Here is a 12,250-nt window from a genome sequence, read left to right as displayed (position 1 = left end):
CATATGGTTTTAGTTTTGAATTAAAATAAAATATTAGTTCTATCGCATTTTTGATAAAATTATTAGATAGCTCTGCCCTCCTGCACGTGCACACACCCACTATGATATATATAGCTTAGGTTAATTACTTAATCTTGTCTTATAATATCATTGGATATAAATTTGAGCAATATTATTTTACAAAAGATAATGTATATGATGTAACACATATTTTCTTATACATCAATCTTGCTGAGACCTGCAACTAATTATCTTACTTGTCAATTAATTTCTGGTAGTTCGACTTATGCTGGCAAGCTATTTTTACCTAATTATTAGAAGAAACAAAAAAGCAGAAACATTGGCACTTCCTAATTGCTGCTGATCCGGTTTGGAGAACATGGTTTTGTTTAATACTAGTTGGGCAAAAGATTCCACCAACTCTACCAAACAGTGGGACCAGGGGTATTCGGTCCTTTTCCCTCTGACGATCGTCTAATCTAATCTTCTCTTTTATAAAATTTTCTGCAGGGTCTTTCTCTTTCGTCCTGGAGGAGAACTAAAAACTCGTAGAACATTACGTATAAATTCTCGGTCGCCATCCACCGTTTGACCGCACACCATCCAACGCATAAAAAAGCAACTCATAATTGTAATACATTAGAACGAACTAGCTTCTTGGACTCCGAATTTAGACTCACTAATTGACCTTCTATGACTACTCTACTATAACTTGCTTCCAATGGCGGACGAGCTGAAAAAATTAGAGGGTCAAATCGAGAGTCTCACGGACGGGTCTCGCGTCCTAAGAGGGTAGGAGGAAAGAACAAAAAGCACGCGTCTTCACTCACTGGCTCATTTCTCAACTGTAACGTTGAAAGGGAATTAATTAAGAATTTGTTCGAAGAAATATTTTTTTTGAGATTGTTAGTTAGAAAAGGAGAATGGAGACGGTGATGGGATTCCATAGGGCGAAGGGAGCATTTACCAAAAAAAAAAAAAAATCCAAGACACCAAGAAATGCCACTTGGCAGGATCTCAGGAGGGGATGCTGGAGCGGTTCACGGTTCGATGAAGAACTACAATGGAATGCGGTGGAAGCCCGCTAACCTTTTTTCCCTGTAAGTCGGTTGCGATTCCAAAATAGCTTTTTGAAGTTTTTTCCCTGTAAGGTCACACATATGGACAATAAATATCTAACGTTTTGTTAGATTTTTTTTTCCTATAAATAACTACATGTAAGCTGAGAATTTAACCATGTAAATGTGAAATTTTTATGTTAAATGACGATTGGACCAACTTCTAGATAATATATTATAGTGAGTAGTGGCAAATGGCCATCAAAAAGAATACCAAAAGGATATTAATTAGTTGAAGATCTAGAGGATTGATTTGATTTTGCTAAAATGGAAAAATGCCTTGGAATAAGTTAAATCAAAATAAAATGATCAAACGGGCCTTGCAATAGGATCGCTTCATAATTGATTTTGTAGGGAAAAAAATATAGGATTGTTTTTTTTTTGTCAAAACTAATCCCTAGTGAGCATTGCCTAAACACTTTCATCTTGTGTATAACCAAGAGACGGGTGCGGTAATTGAGCATACGCTATTGTATAAGTTTGGCTAAATAGAAATCTACACTATAATCCCGATGTTTTCTATAGGAATGGTAATTTATGATTCGACCTGTCAACCCAACCAGCTCGATTTAAGCACGATCACATTTGATAGTGTATTTGGCCCTGATTCCTCCTATTTTTAATCCCGGGAGGAAGATAGGATCGCTAGATACTATGCACCATCAGCTAAAATGGTATTCTAAGTTAAGATGAGGGACCATATTGAAGTTGTTAACTTTAGCAAGAGGAATGTTGCTATTTATATGTAGAATGACTAGTATGATAATGCATATAATTATATCTCAATTTAATAGCATGGTATACTTATATGTATCATTTTTGACATAATGGTAATCTCATGCTCCCATGACAACAATTGTCCCATAAATAGTTTGCTCTATACAACCATTACGAAACAAGTTCAAATCTAAGATATTCCTGCGGACCTAAAAATTATAATGATTCTGTAAAGCCAACATATGAGTAGAGCACTGGTCCTCTCATGAAGGAAAACTCCCGCCCTTCCCACCCATTCAACAGGTCCAGTACAAGAAGAGGATAAAATGGAAGGGGTCCATTTAAGGAGAATTTGTCACCAACTGCAGCATATGCTTCATTTAGCCCCCTTCAAGAATTGCATGATCTTATCTTGTTTACAGCCAATTAGCGTTCTCATTGCTGCACAGGAACATGGGGGTATTATTGGCTGGTAAGTAGTGAGCTCATCTCAGAAACCTCCCAATTTTTATTAAATATGCAGCTGCAGAAGATTTCTCTTGACCATGAGAGGAAATTGCACTTCAAATTTGAAAAATTCTTGGGAGCACTGCATTGAGAAAGTTGATTTTTGATAATACGACAAACACGCAATAGCAGCTAACTCTTTGATAATACAAGGATTTGTATGCATTAGTCCCACATCAGCTATGCATTAGGTAGATCTTAAGTATTTGTATAGAGCTACAAAACTCAAATAATACCTTTCAGCTAGTCTTTTTGGATAAGGTCTTAAGTTGTGATAAATGGTATTAAAGTGGATCCAGTTCATAGCCTTTATTGGCTACGGGACACTGCAGTATGGGTTTATAAGTATTGACCACGAGCCTATCATGATGCTTGTGATTAAATTTGAATAAATTTAAATTCTTAGTCTGACAAAAATGCCAGAACTTAAACAGGAGAAGTATCCGTGCAAGTACGTGTTTAGTCCCACATTAATTATGCTCTTGAGTATTTGTACTATGCCAAAAAATCTAAATAATATCTTTCAGCTAGTTTTTTTATAGGATCTTGGGTTTTGACCGATAAAAAATATAGAATCTAAGATAAAACCACATTATTGCGTTTTAACCATTCTAGATAATATGGATCAGCTGTTGCAGATGGCTTGGACATGGATCCATCAATGAAGCCTGTTCTATTATTTGCACCAAGTGCCATCAACATGGCTCGGCTCCAAGTGGAGCAACTTTCACCAGTTAAAAAAAAATTAAACTAGCGTAGTACCTGGATTGTCTGAAAGGCGAAGATAATATGTATTGAAAGGATCTTCAGCTTTACTGATTCCAAACGATATAATAAAAAATAAATAATAATAAAAAAAGACGGCTTGCTCCTCGGATCCATGAGAGTGATCTCTGGAGAGGTTGGAAGCAGCTGCAACGTGACAAGGGGAGCAAAGAATGGTGCAACCTTTGATGATAAGATGGACTTAAAGAAAGCAAAGAGATCAGTACATAGCCTTGCTCTCGTACCGTGATAATTTTTTTATTGGAAATGTGATCAGAATTGTTCACACAAAAGATTCTAAGGAGCAAATAGAAAACGAATGTAGTAGGGTATCACAACAAAATTTTATGATCACGAGACACATGCAGCATTTGAATATAAAATCTGAATCTCATAATTTTTTTTTTTTTGGATAAAAATAGTATTTCATATAGCTCTAATATGAGTACATCCTGCCGAGTCAAATGAAATTAAAAGAAACAAGACAGAAGGTAAAACTGTCATTGTCGTTCAGATGAACTTTTCGGAGTGCCGGACAACAAATGAGGCGACCCAATTTGCTTCTCTGTTTACCTTTCAAAATATATATATTGCTTGAAAGGAGAGAAACTTCCGAGCCAGTATGCGGGTCTCACGGATCAATGGGTGGCCATCCCCATATCTATCCACTTTCCGAATCCAATCAATCACTGTGGATGAGTCTCTCTTGAGGCATATGCTATCAGCACCGAGAACGCACCTCACATAGGACTTGCCCTCTCAAGTTGCCCGTAACTCCGCCCCGACAGCCGTCAGACCTGAGGTGCCCCGACTTCCGACTACAGTCAGCCTGTTAAAATGGTCTCTAATCACAAACCCCATACCTTCCAAAATGATCCCATGATTTTTTAGAAGCAGTATGGAAGTAATGTTTGATTGGAAAGATTGGTGTGGTTGTAGGGAGCTGATATACCAAGAATGAACCATATTCCCACAAACTTTTTTTTCTTCTAAAATGCATATTCTCATGAAAGTCATGAAAGAAGTGTAATCTGGGTTTCCCCTCCCCCGAACCCCCTCCCCTTCCCATCTTTTATAGGATATTCTTACCCCCCTTCGGCCTATGGCCTCATCCCTCTCAGGGGGAATATTCCTATACTCTGAAATCCGATTTTCCGAAATTTCAGCTTTCCGAAAAGAGAGGAGAGGAAACAGAACAACAGGAGAAGTATTCGAACAATTGCCCAGATACTTGTCCTAAGTTCGGGATAAGAAATCTTAAGTTTTTTTCCATATAGTATTCGGCCTGTTCTTCCTGAAATTCAGTTCTCTTTTTTATTATTGTAGTGTAATAAATATTTAACATATTTTTAAAGACATTATTGTACGGTATGACATATTCCTAGGTCGGATGGCTTGGAGAGATTTAGCCTGCTTTAAAGTTTCAATCACATTATGGTTTCATTGATGGAATGAGAGAGCTTGGATGACTAGTGAGGAAACCTCAGCCATGCTATCATGTATTAGATATTCTAAACTGCTGATGTGTAATATTAATTTATTAAACCTTGTTAGCATCATGATGATGGAAATGACTTTGCGACATGAATTAATATACATTGGTTACGTAGATTGATTTCCCTTGCAGGATCTTTTATGGACGTAGCATACAACAACTCCATACTGACAAGACAAGGTTAAGATAAGACTTTTTACTTATAATAAAGCTAAATTCTTGTACTCAAAACTAGAGGTCTCATCATCTAAACTGCAATTGAGTCGATACTTTAATCTGATTTGCAACACCTTGGATGTCCAGCATCATAGGACTGAGTAAATTATGATTACAAAAATATTTTAAAATTTAAGTTAGTTCATAAGCTGGAATTTCTTCTTAATAAAAAGCCCCAAGCCAACTTTCTATCAAAAAAAGCGGCCTCAGTCAACCATATAAAATAATAATCAAAAAATAATCTAGATCATATAAGTCAAAGTGGACGTAGATTGGACTTGCGCTTGCTTATTTGATATATCAGATCTACCGTATCAAATTAATACATATTTGATGGCATCAAATGCTAAATTTACGTCAAAGCTATAATCTTAGCCGATATGTTGGTTTTGATTAATATTGGCTACCGTCCTAGCCTTGTTTTCTCTGCCAATAAAAAATATTAAAAATATAGCTGATATGATTTTTTTTTAAAAAAATAAAAAATAATTGATAGCATCTCGAAATTAACACATGCATATTGGCAAATATGAGATCAGGGATCAAAAAATCAATCATGAATTTGTAATAATCAATTTCATTAATTTAATTTCCTCTTATTTTTATTATTTTAATTTTAATTAAAAAATTTTAACTTTTCATCTCTGCCTGGTTAAGATGTTGATTTGCTCGTAAGACATTCGTGCAGTGACATAGCTGAGACATGAGCCTTTACATAACTTGATTGAATCATACCAGTAATGGGTACACCAGGGGGACCCGGCTCACTTGCATGTGGGGTTCGCATCCCTTCATGGCTCGGGTCCTCACGTGGTGTTACTGCGCCGTTACTTCCAAACTACATAAATGCGGTCAGCCACGGATCAAATGATTGACAGAGGGACCACAACCATCGCACTGCGGTCCAACTCCTCCCTCCCAGCTCCATCCAGCCTTCCAAGTGGCCCTCCCCATAGCCGTCTGATTTGAGGATTTCCGGCTTGCATGAGTAAATTTAAAAACCACCTATAAAATTAACAATAAATTACACTTATATTAAATAATTTTAAAACCTACGTTTATCTTTCATAACTTAACAGAATATTAATTAAATTATTAATCTTAAATAAAATTCAAATACCACATTTGAAAAATTTTAAAAATAATTAAAATATGCTTTAAGTAACATAATAACCATCTCAGATGTAAGTAAATGTATGGCATGCAACACTCCATTCAAGCATCAATTTTAAATTTTTATATAAAATAAATAGTTTTATTAACATCGTTACATTTAAATGTAGATTGTACCAAATATGGGATGCAAGTGTAATAAATATAAATTTTAGAAGATTTTTGTAATTTACGCAAAGATAAAAAAAGAAAGAAAGAAAGAAAGAAGGTAGTTGAGCCCTTTGCTTCTCTGCGCAGAGATAAAAAGAAAAAGAGGTAGTTGAGCATATCATCATGGGTTCAACTATTGGTCATTGCAATACTATAGTGGTCACAGTAACAGCCATGTAACCTTATTTTATTTTTATGGAAAATCCCCCATTTCATAAATTAATAATAAAAATTTGGCTGTTATGCGACAAAAATAGCTTTCATTATTTAACATTTGTGCTTTTTGTTGGAAAACTAAATTTATTCAAAAATTATTTGATAAACAGTTATTTTGGCAAGTTGTATCGTAATCCAGAGGCAATCAATGATCATTCTAACTGACATTACTTTAATCTCAAAATTTAATCCCATGCAGTGATGCAGACCGTGTTAATTGATTGTTACAGGTGTGATAACTACTATATCAATCAACTACTGTTCCCCATTGATTGCTCACAGCACTAATGTATCCCACCTAAGAATCCTTGGAGATTAGAATATTTCTTCACTGTTTACACATGCGGTTCCTTCTTTAAGTTCTGCTGGATTTGGTGGGACTTCAGTTCTTTTTCCTCTAAAGAAGCCTCAGCTAAAGGCCGAGGTAATGCCATTTAACGGCTCTTTTCTTTTTTTTAAACGTTTAAATCCTTGTAGCATTGGTGGGAGTGGGTGAGCAGTCCTTTTGGAGCGCATAGAATGTCTTAAAAGAAGATACCAATTCAAGGAAAAGCTGGCGAGTGGCCTCCCAGAAATAATTCTGGCGTTTGTCCCGACGCTAAGTGGGGTGGCTGAGGATGGCTACTTTCCCAATATGGGAGTCACGACTAAGGTTTAGGTGGTTCAGCTACTACTCCCATTTCCACAAGAAAACCAACAAATTGGTTTAGTTCTCTGGCGACTTGGCCAGTGGTTTTATGGTATATTCTGCCCAAGAATTTGTAATTGCGTTTTCTTGATACAAGTATTTCAATTATTGATATATTTGGTTTATGACAGTGATAAGAATAGACTAATTTGGACTAAATCTACATGTAGTCTCCATTGTGCAATCCCTTTTGTTTCCTTCTTCTAATGTATAACCAAATGAACATCAAAACCTCATCTGGAATTAAGGTTTACCAAAGTACGGTTGTATTCGATGAATTAAGCCTCATCTTCGGTCCAACGGGGAGAAGCTTTTAATAAAGAACAACCATTTGTTGCCGCCGGAAACCGGCCTAACAAGACGTCGAGTTGACAAGCTCACAATACCTCACTTGGCTCGTCCAGCGTCTGAATCGGAAAAGATTAGATGAGGGTCACTATATATCTCCGCAGTGATGATCCGGCAGCCATTGCGTATGGATGGTGACGGCTTTGACACTGTATGCCTCTGGGCTAGATATTGGATGGCGGAAGTGCTATTCTAACCGATACTCCAATGCTAGTCTAATCTGAAACAACAAAGACAAGAAAATTCATCTACCGAAGTGTGCCGACCCTCCAATGCTTAAGTTAAATACCGTTCTCAGTAAACAGGAGAAGGCTTGAGAATGGCAGAGAGGCGGCGTAAAAAAATCAAAAAAGAACTTACCTGGAGGACCTACGAGAATGTAATATAGAGATGAAGAGTAGAAGTCTATCGCCGAGAAGTTCGGGCACGTACATTGGCCGTCATGATAACAGCCCAGGTATTTCGCTCGTGGATAATGCTATCATTTCTTGGTCGTGCATATTACTCACGTATCGCGTTTGTTTGGAAACAATTAGCGATCATAGCTGAGCTATTGCTAGATGAAGGGAGTTCTGAAATACAAAGGATTCTTTGTGCATCTTCTGAGTTTATCACATGATAAGTTTTGAGTGGTCAGTCTATAGCTGGGTGGTGATCTCTTATTAGTCTGTTTGCTTTGTTAGCTAAAGTTGATTTTGAAATATATCACTATTGTTTGCCCACCTCCATTTCCAAGCGTTCGCAGTGCATCATGAGTTCTTGGTGATTTATTTGCATTTAATAGAATCATAATCAACCCTACTAAAAAAAGCCGAATATGACCATCAATACGAATTATAGAGGCAATAATGAGGCATCGGCACAAAAATGTCCCTTAGGTTTTTATTACAAAGTTGAAATTATTTTTTTTATTATTATTTTAGACCTATCAAGCTTTACCGATGTAGTTCACTTTGGTCACTATGATAAGAATCGGTCCAAAAATAAAATCTATCAGATCAAGAAGTCAAATTATATATAAATTTTTGAATATCATAACTTATCCATACGACGTTTGTTGAAGTATTTTTTAAATAAAAAAATAAATAATTTTTCAAGATCTAAGATGTCCGCCATCTTGAGATGTAACTCAGTTTGTTATGCTTTTGCTGATTTTCTATTTAATTTTTTTAAAAAATAAGTTGAGTGGACTAAGAAAAATACTTTCTTCATCCTAATTGGACAGGCAATACATGCATACTTGGAAATTTCCAATGTTTTGCATGATAATTTTTAGTGCATTGCCAAAATATATTGCTAAGCACAAAATTTTAAATCCAGCCATTATGTTATGTATTAGAGGTGAGCATGTAAATAAAAACTCAATTTTTGCGCCACAACATTTCTAATTCCTATCTTTGTGCAACTGCCATTTAATTCTGGATGACTTTAAAGAACTACAGAACATAAGCCTCGCAATTATCAATTCTGAATGAAACTTGATGACCATTATATTGTTTATTGAGAATATAACGGTCAAGTGTTGTTGGGCGACAAACGCAAGATGTATACTAACTTTCTAACCGTTGAGGTTGGCATATGATTTCAAGGACAAGATTTTTTGACATCTTATGGCTTGGGTCACATCAAGGCCAACATCATCATGTAGCATGTTTGAATTGCAGTGCCGTCTTGCATCATTTAATTCGATCGAGACCCCTTTTTTTAAACTGTTAGCGAGGACATTTCTTAGAATCTCATGCTGCTGACTTGCGATCTTGATAAGGACCGCGGAGTCTCAAAAGATTCACCATTTATCCTGACCTGGATATTAAATGCATTAATTTCCAAATCCCAATATTAAAGAATCTCATGGTTCCTAATCTTGCTTACTCTCCCATGTTCATGGTTTGCTTTATAATTTTCGGGTCTGACCTGCCACCTCATTACCTTGTGATAAAATATAATACCATTTAGTGCAACCTCTCGTGCATATTCAAAAATTCATCAAAAAAAATTAGCCGAAAACTTCTATGATGTAGTTTTGATGTGATTGGTCACATAGGCTCTCAAGCCTGCCTTCGATGCGTTGAGGCTGCATGACCTTGGGCAGACTCCTGTAAATTAAAAGAGAAGCTAGAGTTGCTGCATAGTTGCAAGAAATCAAGTTCGGGCTAATTCTAATTCGTTCTATAATTTGATTAGCAATAGAAAAGTGTACCATTTTTTATGCTTCCTCTCTTCTTCTTTTTTGCCTTTTTTTTAAAGAAAATAATGGCAAGCTACCTCACATTAACAAGATATATCCGACATACCATACTCTACAAATCTAGAAATTGAAGGATCGTGGCATCCTCTCTTTTTGTTTGATTTTGTTGGATGCATGATGTGCAACCAACATGTGGCCTGTTGCATGCTGCGTTGGATAGACAGATTGATCAACTAGGAATGAATCTAGCTCATTTTCTATTGCTTTTCTTTTCATAACAAAATCTGAATCACCCTACGACGATGAATTATATTACTGCATACATGTCTTGAAACCACTCAAGAGAGCTGTGATGAAATCATTTATCATTTATATACTTTTTGAAAATTAATAACTAGCATGAGTGTCGCCATCTAGAATCAAACATGGGACCCACTGAAAATGGCGAGGGTGCAAACAGGCTAACTCCGGATGGCTCATGTGCATTCTGATCCAAAACAATGTGCCATCTTATAAAAAGCCTTGAGGCAAAGAGTGGGAGGACAAAGGCAGACTCGGCCCAAGGAGGGTGGGTGGTCACGGGCGAAAGAATACTTTGGCTCTGTCTCCTCCCTTCACAATAAAATAAAAGAAAACATCCACCTTCTCTCTCTCTCTCTCTCTCTCTCTCTCTCTCGTCAAAAAAAAAATCCATTCACCAAGTGAATTGCTACAGTACTTGGAGGGCCACATGAAATGACTGCCGATGGCAGTGAATCCCATGCTGATGTTTGACATGTACCACATTTATATCAACACTTCTTTGGGTGGGAAATCGGATGGTAACTCGGACGCATCCATTTGAAGTGATGGGATGGCATCAAAATCCACATCATTGCTTTTGGTGCAGGGAGGGGCCATGAACAACCATTTGCTCCTTGAGTCCTTTCCCTGTGGCTTCGTATATACTTTAAAGCTGTGTATTCTCATCAAATAACATGCATGTCTGCTGCTGCCGCTGCTACTGCACTACAACTGTAGTGCTTTTTTTTGCGACCTTGGTCCAAGTTGTCACCACCAGAGCAGCTCCTCCATTATGGAGACTGGAGATGATACACATAAGGGAAAGGTAATAAAAATTAAAGAAGAAAGAAGCTGAGCCTCCAATGGCGTTTGGCTCCGAAGCTTAGTTGTATCTCGTGGAGGTGGGAGCCCACATGGTGCACATGAGCCCAGACAGCAGCTGGTACACCCATTGGTTTCATTGGTTTTTTAGCTGCATGGGGGAATACGGCTAGTACACGTGGCATGCGGTGGTTTGCTAGGTGGCAGAAGGTTGCACGGCTCGGCTCTCTCTTGTCATATGGGAGGTAATTACGGTTTGCTTCGGACAAGAAGATACGTCCGGAGAAGGGGGTCCTTTTGTTCACATGATTAATGTTGGCGAGACATGACCCAACCCATTGTATGATGCAAGGGTGAGTCCCTCTTTGAAGGCTCTTTTGTCCCTCCCACTAGAATAGCTCAGCTGGTATTGAAGCTTAGCACTGGATCAATGTCAAGCAGTCACATCAGTTGATTGTTAATTATTTCTTTTTATTTGGAAGGATCAACATTTGGAAGAATCGGATAATTCCAACTCTGATCGTGACCTCCATTTTATGTCTTAAAATAATAAGTTATCATTTCATATCAACGATCTACCAAAAGCTTGCATCAATGGCGGACCATTTGTAGGATACCATTTAGTCTTTTCTATTGAGCATATGGAGGGTCAGACGAAGTTGTCAAGCATCCGAAATCAAGATATGCTGAATGTTTCCACTATTTCATTGCATTTCAGGCACTTTTTGAGTGCCATGAAGATGTCATGCATCCATGTAAAAAAAAATTATTGCAGAAAGTTTACTTCACCCTAAATTCTTATTGTTGAAAGCTTTCCTCTTATGTGATAATGGGGTATTCAATGCTTGCAACCAAACTTCTTGATTCTTTGTTTTTGTTGGATCCACAACAAAAGCAGGCTGACTCAATAGAGAATTTCAAATAGTATAAAAACTGCCAAATATAATTGAGATTTATGTATCTTGTTGCTCATCTTTCTATTTAACTGATTGCATTCATGAGGGTACCGAAAAGATGTTGCCACCTTAGCTACATGCCACTTGCTCTCATATTGGATGCCGTCTGATCACCAGCTAGACAGATTAGAACACTTTCCTCCAACCTTCTATGGCTATATAGAGAATTTGGTTGGAAAGAGACGTGCATCTTCCAATCCAAAGCAAGCCAACCTTCAAACATTGTTGGTAATTAATGTCTCTCGCAGCTGCCTCGAATTGTATTAACAGCTTCTTCATCACCTGTTCCTAGGCTCTTGTATTTCAAAACTTTGTGCTTCAACTGAACATGTCATATTATTTTTCCTACTTTTTTTTTTTTGCTGAAACGGAATTATCATACATAACGTGTACGGATACAGCCAATAAAGTCAAAAAGCAGTACATCACAGAAAGCACTAGGTATCTCTTGAATGGTTGGCGACAGAGGAAGCCCCCCAATCCGCATCCCCGTTTTCCCTACTTTCATTTCTCATCTTATAAAATGAAACAACGGGGCAATTTCTTCTAAAAAAAGAACTCTTTCCTCTAATGTTGATTAATTAACATCAACACCATAAACTTTAAAGA

The sequence above is a fragment of the Phoenix dactylifera genome, chromosome 16 (assembly GCF_051530095.1).
Source record: "Phoenix dactylifera cultivar Ajwa chromosome 16, Ajwa_hap1_PhDact_Kaust_v1.1, whole genome shotgun sequence".
In the NCBI taxonomy this organism is placed as follows: Eukaryota; Viridiplantae; Streptophyta; class Magnoliopsida; order Arecales; family Arecaceae; genus Phoenix; species Phoenix dactylifera.
Note: the sequence above shows the minus strand (reverse complement) of the source record.